Below are 13,708 nucleotides of genomic sequence, written 5' to 3' on the forward strand. Positions count from 1 at the left end.
CGCGAAGTTCCTTACACTTTTTACTTCTACACTTACATTTCTTATAGGAAACCTTTCATTTTACACTTTTCATGGATTCAAACACATTAGGAAACCTTTCAATTACAAATGCTTCATTACCACTAGTTCTTCTTTAATTGACTTTTCTCACAATATCACACAGCTTTCTCACAGCTCTTTTTTTCACTCCAAATAACATCTGAAAGCACTCCATCTTGCTGTGATCAGCTGAGAGCTCCAGAGCTCCAGAGCTCTTGCTTGTCCACATAGTGACTGCAAGATGTCTCCAGGGGGCACATTTCCCTGCTGCACCAGGAATACCCTTTGTAAGTGTCAGCGCAGTGTGTATAAGATTGGGGTTGCCTCCTTTCTTAGAACCTGAATTTCACAGCTTTTCTCAATATTTTTACCAGCCTGGAATTAAACGTACAGACGAGGTAGTTCAAAAAACACAGCCAGGTGGCAGCCCTACTAAGGAGGAAGTCCTGCCCCAGGACAGCACAGACCAAACCTTCTGCCTTCTGGCTGGACTTAAAATGTCCCTTTAGCCCCTGCCCCATAAGGCCTCTGACGGCGGGCACCTGCCTCAGGTGACTTCGGTCAGAAGGCCACTCCTTACTTCAGGCGCCAGCTGTCCCTTCAGGAGCCTCAGGGGAGGATAGCCTTGGCCGTGCCACACGCTGACCTTGACGGCAAGCGCTCGCATGGATGTCACCTAGGGGTCACCAGGGGTCGCAAGGGGCAAGCCAGATGTCGCAGCGGGCCCCTCCCCCATATGGCCTCTGACAGCGGGCCCCTACCTCAGTTGGCGCCAGTCAGAACGCCACTCCTTCTTTAAGGTGGCAGCTGTCCCTTCAGGAGACCTCAGATAGGATAGCCTGGGCCGAGCCACACACTGACCTTGCTGACCTCGACAGTAGGCACTTACATGGATGTCATTTAGGGTTCTCCAGGGGTTGCATGGGGCAAGCCAGGAGTTGCAGCGGGTCCCTGCCCCATAAGGCCTCTGACAGTGGGCCCCTGCCTCAGGTGACTTCAGTCAGAAGGCCACTCCTTCATTAAGGGAGCAGCTGTCTCTCCCGGAGTCCTCAAATAGGAAAGCCTTGGCCACATCACACACTGACCTCAACGGCATGACAATTTCATGGCGATGCAAAACTGCCACTCAGGGCCGGGTTTAGGGAGGTGCGAGCAGTGCGGCCGCACCGGGTGCTGACCAGGATTGGAGTTGCTGACCTCGGGGGGCGCTGTGTTTAGCAATAACTTACGAAACTTGCGATTTAAAAGCTCATGCTGGAAAGTTCCTTGTGTGTCCAAACTACAGAAAGCAAATAAAATGCCAAGATACCTCTTGTGATTACCGTTCCTGCTAGGGAGAGAGTTGGTGGTTTTGTCCAGAGGCACCTTTGACTAGATATAAAATAGCGTAGAGGGTTAATGTGCCTGACGCAAAGAACAGAACCATATCTAATGTGGAGAGCTGTCTGGATAGTCAAGCAGCTATCCAGCTCTTTAAAACAAATCTAATCTATGTGAGAGGGGCTATGGATAGATGAGGGGCACATTTGGCAGGTGGCAGTGAGTGAATCCGAGTAGGTGGTGATGGAGTGAAGGGGGTTGGGGGGGTGCCAAAAAAGACTGTCTTCCAGCCACCAGGGCTACAGCCGGCCCTGCTGCTAGCAGGCAAAAATCTGGGCTCTCTCTGGCAGGAAGATTAATGAGAAGAGTTGTGTTGCCATTTTGATTGTTGCCTGAAATCTGTAAAGGGAAGGAACTCTGCAGCAGGTTGTATTAAATGTTAAGTTGAGACTAAGCAGAGCGCCCCCCCCCCCTGAGGTGGGTGCCCCCGTGCATGTGAGCGAGCAGTGCGAGTGCAACAGTTGCAGCATCCTTAAGCCAGCTCTGCCCCCCCGTGTGGGTGGGAAGGAAGTGAGAAATGGAAAAACTCAGACGCTTGGCACAGAGAGGGCGGGTTGGACAGAAGAAGGAGCTGCTCAGCACACACAAAAATATCTCTTCCTACTTAGTATAGTGGAGAGTGTCCCTGCCTGGGACCTGGGAGACTGGGGTTCAATTCCCCAACTGGGAAACTGCTTCTTCTATTAAAGGGTTAAACCTACATTTTCAGAGCACCAGCAATCAATATTTACTTCAAATACCGTTTACAATCTCACACTCATACTACAGAGTACGCCCATTTTTCTTTCATCCACACACCTCCTCCAAATCGAAACATTTATTCATGCCATCAAGTACCTTTCAAAATCTAGCACCCACAATTTGGACCTAAGACTCTTTTTCACAACCATTTCTCCCTTTTCATTTAAACTTCCTGCCTACTTCCTTGAAAAAGGAAAGGTGGAATCAAGGATTTTTCATGAGATAAAAAGGAAAGTACTGCATGATAAAAAAAATGCATTTAAGCTATTTTGTTTTCTCACACTAAGTAAATGAAATGTTGGGGCACACTCTGAAGGAGGAATTGTTTTATAGGAAGGTGAAACCTTTTATCTTTAGATAAAGTGTAAAGTTGTATAATTTACAGACACACTGAGAAAGGAAAACAAGCAGTGACCCGGACGTGCCCACCCACTAATCTCATCAGAGCTTTTCTAGTTCCGAGGTTCTTCCATGACTATCGACAGCAGGTCATGTGTTACACTGCATTGTGGGACTCGTAGTTCTATACACAGCATTGTAAAAGAGGAGTGCAGGTCCCAGCACCTTAAGTAAAAGCCTGCACATGTAGAGCTGGAGATGCCTGCGTTGACCTGGGAAAGCTAAGAGCTGCCCTCCTATCGGGGCTCTGAGAAGAAGCACTGATCGCCACTTTAATTGTACTTCTGAATTTTCCTGCTAGTTAAGTGGGTAAGTGCTATTACTGCTGAAGGATGGGATGTCTTATGAGGGTGTGCTAGGTCTTGGAGAGCTGTAAAGTGTGAAGAGTTGTGAGTGCATTTGAGGTGCAGTCAATTTCTTTCTTCATGCTGTGCCTGAAAATGGTGTGTCCTTGCATGTCTGCTTTAATTTTCCTGTAATAGGAAATGGGATCCTGAGTAGCCTGCTGACCAGTTCTTCTTTCTATATTCGGTGGTGCTGGAAAACCTCTACCCACTCCTTGGTGGTTTAGTGGTTAGGATTCAGTGCTCTCACCGCCGCGGCCTGGGATCGATTCCCGGTCAGGGAACGCGCAATTTCTTACACATTTTACTTCTACACTTACATTTCCTTATAGGAAACGTTTCATTTTAGACTTTTCATGGATTCAAACACATTAGGAAAGCTTTCAATTACTAATGCTTCATTACCACTAGTTTTTCTTTTTTCACTTTTCTCACAATATCACACAGGGGCACCTTTTCCCACAGCTCTTTTTTTCACCCAAATAACATCTGAAAGCACTCCATCTTGCTGTGATCAGCTGAGAGCTCCAGAGCTCTTGCTTGTCCACATAGTGACTGCAAGATGTCTCCAGGGGGCACATTTCCCTGCTGCACCAGGAATACCCTTTGTAAGTGTCAGCGCAGTGTGTATAAGATTGGGGTTGCCTCCTTTCTTAGAACCTGAATTTCACAGCTTTTCTCAATATTTTTACCAGCCTGGAATTAAACGTACAGACGAGGTAGTTCAAAAAAGACAGCCAGGTGGCAGCCCCACTAAGGAGGAAGTCCTGCCCCAGGACAGCACAGACCAAACCTTCTGCCTTCTGGCTGGACTTCAAATGTCCTGTTAGCCCCTGCCCCATAAGGCCTCTGACTGCGGGCACCTGCCTCAAGTGACTTCGGTCAGAAGGCCACTGCTTACTTAAGCCGGCAGCTGTCCCTTCAGGAGCCTCAGGGGAGGATAGCCTTGGCCGCGCCACACGCTGACCTCGACGGCAAGCGCTCGCATGGATGTCACCTAGGGGTCACCAGGGGTCGCAAGGGGCAAGCCAGGTGTCGCAGCGGGCCCCTCCCCCATAAGGCCTCTGACAGCAGGCCCCTGCCTCAGTTGGCGCCAGTCAGAACACCACTCCTTCATTAAGGTGGCAGCTGTCCCTTCAGGAGACCTCAGATAGGATAGCCTGGGCCGAGCCACACACTGACCTTGCTGACCTCGACAGTAGGCACTTACATGGATGTCATTTAGGGTTCTCCAGGGGTTGCATGGGGCAAGCCAGGAGTTGCAGCGGGTCCCTGCCCCATAAGGCCTCTGACAGTGGGCCCCTGCCTCAGGTGACTTCAGTCAGAAGGCCACTCCTTCATTAAGGGAGCAGCTGTCTCTCCCGGAGTCCTCAAATAGGATAGCCTTGGCCACGTCACACACTGACCTCAACGGCATGACAATTTCATGGCGATGCAAAACTGCCACTCAGGGCCGGGTTTAGGGAGGTGCGAGCAGTGCGGACGCACCGGGTGCTGACCAGGATTGGAGTTGCTGACCTCGGGGGGCGCTGTGTTTAGCAATAACTTACGAAACTTGCGATTTAAAAGCTCATGCTGGAAAGTTCCTTGTGTGTCCAAACTACAGAAAGCAAATAAAATGCCAAGATACCTCTTGTGATTACCGTTCCTGCTAGGGAGAGAGTTGGTGGTTTTGTCCAGAGGCAGCTTTGACTAGATATAAAATAGCGCAGAGGGTTCATGGGCCTGACGCAAAGAACAGAACCATATCTAATGTGGACAGCTGTCTGGAGAGTCAAGCAGCTATCCAGCTCTTTAAAACAAATCTAATCTATGTGAGAGGGGCTATGGATAGATGAGGGGCACATTTGGCGGGGGGCAGTGAGTGAATCCGAGTAGGTGGTGATGGAGTGAAGGGGGTTGGGGGTTGCCAAAAAAGACTGTCTTCCAGCCACCAGGGCTACAGCCGGCCGTGCTGCTAGCAGGCACAAATCTGAGCTCTCTCTGGCAGGAAGATTAATGAGAAGAGTTGTGTTGCCATTTTGATTGTTGCCTGAAATCTGTAAAGGGAAGGAACTCTGCAGCAGGTTGTATTAAATGTTAAGTTGAGACTAAGCAGAGCACCCCCCCCCCTGAGGTGAGTGCCCCCGTGCATGTGAGCGAGCAGTGCGAGTGCAACAGTTGCAGCATCCTTAAGCCAGCTCTGCCCCCCCGTGTGGGTGGGAAGGAAGTGAGAAATTGAAAAACTCAGACGATTGGCACAGAGAGGGCGGGTTGGACAGAAGAAGGAGCTGCTCAGCACACACAAAAGTATCTCTTCCTACTTAGTATAGTGGAGAGTGGCCCTGCCTGGGACCTGGGAGACTGGGGTTCAATTCCTCCACTGGGAAACTGCCTCTTCTTTTAAAGGCTTAAACCTACATTTTCAGAGCACCAGCAATCAATATTTACTTCAAATACCGTTTACAATCTCACACTCATACTACAGAGTACGCCCATTTTTCTTTCATCCACACACCTCCTCCAAATCGAAACATTTATTCATGCCATCAAGTACCTTTCAAAATCAAGCACAGACAATTTGGACCTAAGACTCTTTTTCACAACCATTTCTCCCTTTTCATTTAAACTTCCTGCCTACTTCCTTGAAAAAGCAAAGGTGGAATCAAGGATTTTTCATGAGATAAAAAGGAAAGTACTGCATGATAAAACAAATGCATTTAAGCTATTTTGTTTTCTCACACTAAGTAAATGAAATGTTGGGGCACACTCTGAAGGAGGAATTGTTTTATAGGAAGGTGAAACCTTTTATCTTTAGATAAAGTGTAAAGTTGTATAATTTACAGACACACTGAGAAAGGAAAACAAGCAGTGACCCGGACGTCCCCACCCACTAATCTCATCAGAGCTTTTCTAGTTCCGAGGTTCTTCTATGACTATCAAAAGCAGGTCATGTGTTACACTGCATTGTGGGACTCGTAGTTCTATACACAGCATTGTAAAAGAGGAGTGCAGGTCCCAGCACCTTAAGTAAAAGCCTGCACATGTAGAGCTGGAGATGCCCGCGTTGACCTGGGAAAGCTAAGAGCTGCCCTCCTATCGGGGCTCTGAGAGGAAGCACTGATCGTCCCTTTAATTGTACTTCTGAATTTTCCTGCTAGTTAAGTGTGTAAGTGCTATTACTGCTGAAGGATGGGATGGCTTATGAGGGTGTGCTAGGACTTGGAGAGCTGTAAAGTGTGAAGAGTTGTGAGTGCATTTGAGGTGCAGTCAATTTCTTTCTTCATGCTGTGCCTGAAAATGGTGTGTCCTTGCATGTCTGCTTTAATTTTCCTGTAATAGGAAATGGGATCCTGAGTAGCCTACTGACCAGTTCTTATTTCTATATTGGGTGGTGGTGGACGACCTGTGCCTGCTCCCTGGTGGTCTAGTGGTTAGGATTCAGCGCTCTCACCGCCGATGCCAATGTTCGATTCCTGGTTAGGGAACGCACGATTCCTTACGCATTTTACTTCTACACTTACATTTCTTATAGGAAACCTTTCATTTTACACTTTTCATGGATTCAAACACATTAGGAAAGCTTTCAATTACAAATGCTTCATTACCACTAGTTCTTCTTTTATTGACTTTTCTCACAATATCACACAGCTTTCTCACAGCTCTTTTTTTCACTCCAAATAACATCTGAAAGCACTCCATCTTGCTGTGATCAGCTGAGAGCTCCAGAGCTCCAGAGCTCTTGCTTGTCCACATAGTGACTGCAAGATGTCTCCAGGGGGCACATTTCCCTGCTGCACCAGGAATACCCTTTGTAAGTGTCAGCGCAGTGTGTATAAGATTGGGGTTGCCTCCTTTCTTAGAACCTGAATTTCACAGCTTTTCTCAATATTTTTACCAGCCTGGAATTTAACGTACAGACGAGGTAGTTCAAAAAACACAGCCAGGTGGCAGCCCTACTAAGGAGGAAGTCCTGCCCCAGGACAGCACAGACCAAACCTTCTGCCTTCTGGCTGGACTTAAAATGTCCCTTTAGCCCCTGCCCCATAAGGCCTCTGACGGCGGGCACCTGCCTCAGGTGACTTCGGTCAGAAGGCCACTCCTTACTTCAGGCGCCAGCTGTCCCTTCAGGAGCCTCAGGGGAGGATAGCCTTGGCCGCGCCACACGCTGACCTTGACGGCAAGCGCTTGCATGGATGTCACTTAGGGGTCACCAGGGGTTGCAAGGGGCAAGCCAGATGTCGCAGCGGGCCCCTCCCCCATATGGCCTCTGACAGCGGGCCCCTACCTCAGTTGGCGCCAGTCAGAACGCCACTCCTTCTTTAAGGTGGCAGCTGTCCCTTCAGGAGACCTCAGATAGGATAGCCTGGGCCGAGCCACACACTGACCTTGCTGACCTCGACAGTAGGCGCTTACATGGATGTCATTTAGGGTTCTCCAGGGGTTGCATGGGGCAAGCCAGGAGTTGCAGCGGGCCCCTGCCCCATAAGGCCTCTGACAGTGGGCCCCTGCCTCAGGTGACTTCAGTCAGAAGGCCACTCCTTCATTAAGGGAGCAGCTGTCTCTCCCGGAGTCCTCAAATAGGATAGCCTTGGCCACGTCACACACTGACCTCACCGGCATGATAATTTCATGGCGATGCAAAACTGCCACTCAGGGCCGGGTTTAGGGAGGTGCGAGCAGTGCGGCCGCACCGGGTGCTGACCAGGATTGGAGGTGCTGACCTCGGGGGCACTGTGTTTAGCAATAACTTACGAAACTTGCGATTTAAAAGCTCATGCTGGAAAGTTCCTTGTGTGTCCAAAATACAGAAAGCAAATAAAATGCCAAGATACCTCTTGTGATTACCGTTCCTGCTAGGGAGAGAGATGGTGGTTTTGTCCAGAGGCAGCTTTGACTAGATATAAAATAGCGCAGAGGGTTCATGGGCCTGACGCAAAGATCAGAACCATATCTAATGTGGACACCTGTCTGGAGAGTCATGCAGCTATCCAGCTCTTTAAAACAAATCTAATCTATGTGAGAGGGGCTATGGATAGATGAGGGGCACATTTGGCGGGTGGCAGTGAGTGAATCCGAGTAGGTGGTGATGGAGTGAAGGGGGTTGGGGGGTGCCAAAAAAGACTGTCTTCCAGCCACCAGGGCTACAGCCGGCCCTGCTGCTAGCAGGCAAAAATCTGAGCTCTCTCTGGCAGGAAGATTAATGAGAAGAGTTGTGTTGCCATTTTGATTGTTGCCTGAAATCTGTAAAGGGAAGGAACTCTGCAGCAGGTTGTATTAAATGTTAAGTTGAGACTAAGCAGAGCGCCCCCCCCCCCTGAGGTGGGTGCCCCCGTGCATATGAGCGAGCAGAGCGAGTGCAACAGTTGCAGCATCCTTAAGCCAGCTCTCCCCCCCGTGTGGGTGGGAAGGAAGTGAGAAATGGAAAAACTCAGACGCTTGGCACAGAGAGGGCGGGTTGGACAGAAGAAGGAGCTGCTCAGCACATGCAAAAGCATCTCTTCCTACTTAGTATAGTGGAGAGTGTCCCTACCTGGGAGACTGGGGTTCAATTCCCCCACTGGGAAACTGCCTCTTCTTTTAAAGGCTTAAACCTACATTTTCAGAGCACCATCAATCAATATTTACTTCAAATACCGTTTACAATCTCACACTCATACTACAGAGTACGCCCATTTTTCTTTCATCCACACACCTCCTCCAAATCGAAACATTTATTCATGCCATCAAGTACCTTTCAAAATCTAGCACAGACAATTTGGACCTAAGACTCTTTTTCACAACCATTTCTCCCTTTTCATTTAAACTTCCTGCCTACTTCCTTGAAAAAGGAAAGGTGGAATCAAGGATTTTTCGTGAGATAAAAAGCAAAGTACTGCATGATAAAAAAAAAATGCATTTAAGCTATTATGTTTTCTCACACTAAGTAAATGAAATGTTGGGGCACACTCTGAAGGAGGAATTGTTTTATAGGAAGGTGAAACCTTTTATCTTTAGATAAAGTGGAAAGTTTTATAATTTACAGACACAAGGAGAAAGGAAAACAAGCAGTGACCCAGACGTGCCCACCCACTAATCTCATCAGAGCTTTTCTAGTTCCGAGGTTCTTCTATGACTATCGAAAGCAGGTGCATGTGTTACACTGCATTGTGGGACTCGTAGTTCTATACACAGCATTGTAAAAGAGGAGTGCAGGTCACAGCACCTTAAGTAAAAGCCTGCAAATGTAGAGCTGGAGATGCCTGCGTTGACCTGGGAAAGCTAAGAGCTGCCCTCCTATCGGGGCTCTGAGAAGAAGCACTGATCGCCACTTTAATTGTACTTCTGAATTTTCCTGCTAGTTAAGTGGGTAAGTGCTATTACTGCTGAAGGATGGGATGTCTTATGAGGGTCTGCTAGGTCTTGGAGAGCTGTAAAGTGTGAAGAGTTGTGAGTGCATTTGAGGTGCAGTCAATTTCTTTCTTCATGCTGTGCCTGAAAATGGTGTGTCCTTGCATGTCTGCTTTAATTTTCCTGTAATAGGAAATGGGATCCTGAGTAGCCTGCTGACCAGTTCTTGTTTCTATATTGGGTGGTGGTGGACGACCTGTGCCTGCTCCCTGGTGGTCTAGTGGTTAGGATTCGGCGCTCTCACCGCCGCGGCCCGGGTTCGATTCCCGGTCAGGGAACGCGCAGTTCCTTACACTTTTTACTTCTACACTTACATTTCTTATAGGAAACCTTTCATTTTACACTTTTCATGGATTCAAACACATTAGGAAACCTTTCAATTACAAATGCTTCATTACCACTAGTTCTTCTTTAATTGACTTTTCTCACAATATCACACAGCTTTCTCACAGCTCTTTTTTTCACTCCAAATAACATCTGAAAGCACTCCATCTTGCTGTGATCAGCTGAGAGCTCCAGAGCTCCAGAGCTCTTGCTTGTCCACATAGTGACTGCAAGATGTCTCCAGGGGGCACATTTCCCTGCTGCACCAGGAATACCCTTTGTAAGTGTCAGCGCAGTGTGTATAAGATTGGGGTTGCCTCCTTTCTTAGAACCTGAATTTCACAGCTTTTCTCAATATTTTTACCAGCCTGGAATTAAACGTACAGACGAGGTAGTTCAAAAAACACAGCCAGGTGGCAGCCCAACTAAGGAGGAAGTCCTGCCTCAGGACAGCACAGACCAAACCTTCTGCCTTCTGGCTGGACTTCAAATGTCCTGTTAGCCCCTGCCCCATAAGGCCTCTGACGGCGGGCACCTGCCTCAAGTGACTTCGGTCAGAAGGCCACTGCTTACTTAAGCCGGCAGCTGTCCCTTCAGGAGCCTCAGGGGAGGATAGCCTTGGCCGCGCCACACGCTGACCTCGACGGCAAGCGCTTGCATGGATGTCACCTAGGGGTCACCAGGGGTCGCAAGGGGCAAGCCAGATGTCGCAGCGGGCCCCTCCCCCATAAGGCCTCTGACAGCAGGCCCCTGCCTCAGTTGGCGCCAGTCAGAACACCACTCCTTCTTTAAGGTGGCAGCTGTCCCTTCAGGAGTCCTCAGATAGGATAGCCTGGGCCGTGCCACACACTGACCTTGCTGACCTCGACAGTAGGCGCTTACATTGATGTCATTTAGCCAAGCACAAACCTCTTCCTACTTAGTATAGTGGTCAGTATCCCTGTATCTCACATGGGAAACACGGGTTCAATTCCCAAGCAGGAAGAGTGGTTTCTCTTTTTAATGCTTAAATCCACATTTTCAAAGCATGATCAATCAATATTGATTTCAAATACCATTTACAATCTGACACTCATACCACAGAGTATGGGGATTTTTCATTCATCGACACACCTCGTCCAAATGGAACCATTTATTCATGCAATCAAGTACCTTTCAAAATCTATCACGGACAATTTGGAACTAGGACTCTTTTTGGCAAGGATTTATCCCTTTTCATTTAAAGCTCCTGCCTACTTCCTTGAAAAAGGAAAGGTGGAATGAAGGCTTTTTAATTAGGTAAAAAGCATGGTACTGCATGATTAGTACAATGCATTTAAGCTATTTTGTTTTTTCTCACTAAGTAAATGAAATGTTGGGGCAGACTCTGAAGGAGGAATTGTTTTATAGGAAGGTGAAACATTTCATCTTTAAATTAGGTGCAAAGCTTTATAATTTACAGACAAACTGAGAAAGGAAAACAAGCAGTGACCCAGACGTGCCCACCCACTAATCCCATCAGAGCTTTTCGAGTTCTGAGGTTTTTCTATGACTATCGAAAGCAGGTCATGTGTTACACTGCATTGTGGGACTTGTAGTTCTATGCACAGCATTGTAAAAGAGGACTGCAGGTCCCAGCACCTTAAGTAAAAGCCTGCACATGGAGAGCTGGAGATGCACGCGTTGACCTGGGAAAGCTGAGAGCTGCCCTCCTATCGGGGCCCTGAGAAGAAGCACTGATCGCCCCTTTAATTGTACTTACTAATTTTCCTGATAGTTAATTGGATAACTGGTATTTTTCCTCAAGTATGTCATGTCTTATGAGGGTATCATAAGTCTTGGACACCTGGAAACTCTCAAGAGTTTTCTTTGTGTTTCAATTCTTTATTAATTTTTATAAACAAATATAAGCATAAATTACTCATTAACTATTCAAAATGTACATCACATAGTTAAAAAACTAAGTGCACCAATAAAGAAGTTCTGTAATCATTCCGTATTAAATAATGAGAATCAAAAGAAAATACACAGCAATTATTAAGATACATTTAAACGATTTCCTGTTTGAATATATTTTTCCAAAACAGATAAAAAGAGAAACAGACAACCAACTAAATTATAGGAAACTTATATATCAGTTTGATGATTATAATCTGATAATGGAAATGTTCCCACTGAATCATCATAAAAAGGAAATGAAGAATACAACTATTCTAGTAAAGAGCCCCAGATACTATCAAATTGTTTTAAGTTATCATTTAGTTTGTATATCACTCTTTCAAACTGCACAGTTTCAAACATATCTTTCAACCAGGATTGATTTGTTGGTAAAGCAGTAGATTTCCAAAAACGTAATATATTAACTTTTGCCACACTAATTGCGTTAGATAACAATGTGAACATCTGTGGATTAGCTCTTCCCATTCCAAAAGTATCATGTAATAAAAACAATCGGGGTGATTGAGACGAGAAATCAGGTAACATTGTTCGTAAATATTTTGCAATTTGTGTCCAAAATTGTTGAATCTCGGGATATCCCCATAAAACATGTACAATATCACAATTTGGTTGATGACATCTCCAACAGTCAGCGTTTGGACTAAGTTTAGCGGAATAAAGTTTAGGTGACCAATGGCAACAATGGAGTATTTTAAAATAATTATATTTTAATCTTACATCGCGAAGATCCTGATTAGAATTTTCCAAAATTCTAGCCCAGTATTTATCTGGAAAGGTGACATTAAGTCATGTAGACTACCATGTTTTTAAATTTTCAGATGTATCATCTGAAAAGGATCTATCAATTAGTATAGAATATAAGATGGATACCATACCTTTGAAATTCTTCCATATGCAAATATAATGAGCAATACATGATTGTATTATAGGATCTATACTTGGGTCTATTTTGGAGTTTAAAATGGACGATATCAGAATAGAATTATTAAACTGCAAATTCATAAGTTTATATGTCTCTTGCAATTGCAAAAATGATTTCAATGAGTTATTCTGTATATATAAGCCTGATAGGGTATTAATTTTATGATTTCTCTAGACAAACCAATTAAGCTCTTTACCCTTATGAATAATTGCAGAATTATTCCAAATTGGAGCGTTTAAGTGAATATAGGTATTACATTTTATGATGTTATGGTCCTTTTGCCATCCTAGTTGGGAAGAATAAATGATCTGATTGGAGAATTGTGAATATTTTGGACTTTTGGTATAGTAAATAGCCATGGCAGTAGCAGTTTTCAATAAGAACTGTTCCAATTTCACCCATTTTACCATTTGTCTATATCATATATGTTGAATGCGACAACTGTTGGGCTATCCAATAATTTTCCAAATGGGGAAGTCTTAAGCCTCCTTTTAAAGAGGATGAATGTAATTTTGAACTTCTTATACAAGTTTTATTTTCTCCCCAGATAAAGCGGGTTATCAAAGATGAATTACTTTTGAAGAAATTATAAGAAATTGGGAGTGATAACATGCTGAACACATAATTGAATGTTGGGATTGTATTCATTTTAATAATCTGTACTCTACCCCATAATGAAAGATTTAATTGAGACCATTTTATGAAATCCTGTTTAAGTTTATCTATAATAGGATTCAAATTATCCATTATAACATTCTTCAACCCAGTATTGAGTAGAACCCCAAGATATTTAAGATGTGAAGATTTCCATTTGAAAGGGAAGTTACCTAGTGAGGCTGGTGTAGTACTATTGTTCATTGGTAGGGCTTCACATTTGGACCAATTCATTTTATACACGGAGAATATCAAAAATGTATTTAAATGGGTGATCAGAGTTTTAACGGAAGAATCCGGGTTAGATATTGTTAACAAAATATAATCTGCATAATAAAAAGCTTTTACCTCTCCCGATGGAGTAGCGATACCTTGTACATTTATCTTTTGTCTAATCACAATAGCTAAAGGTTCTAAAGCAATAAGAAACAATAGTGGAGAAAGTGGACATCCTTGCCTGGTACCATGAATAATTTTAAAATAGGAAGATGTGAAACCATTACAGGTAATCTCGGCAGTTGGGGATTGATACATTCTTTTGGTTAAAGTAATAAAGCCTGTACCAATACCCATTCTATTCATAGTCCGAAATAGATAT

General features: G+C 45.1%; 1 non-coding gene across 1 annotated transcript; it reads left to right on the forward strand.

The window, feature by feature from the left end:
- The first annotated feature begins 9,478 nt into the window (after nt 1-9,478).
- On the forward strand, nt 9,479-9,550 carry TRNAE-CUC (transfer RNA glutamic acid (anticodon CUC)). Its single transcript has one exon. It is a non-coding gene; the product is annotated as a tRNA-Glu (tRNA).
- Nucleotides 9,551-13,708: the final 4,158 nt, after the last annotated feature.

Source organism: Pleurodeles waltl, unplaced genomic scaffold (genome assembly GCF_031143425.1).
Source record: "Pleurodeles waltl isolate 20211129_DDA unplaced genomic scaffold, aPleWal1.hap1.20221129 scaffold_86, whole genome shotgun sequence".
Taxonomy (NCBI): domain Eukaryota; kingdom Metazoa; phylum Chordata; class Amphibia; order Caudata; family Salamandridae; genus Pleurodeles; species Pleurodeles waltl.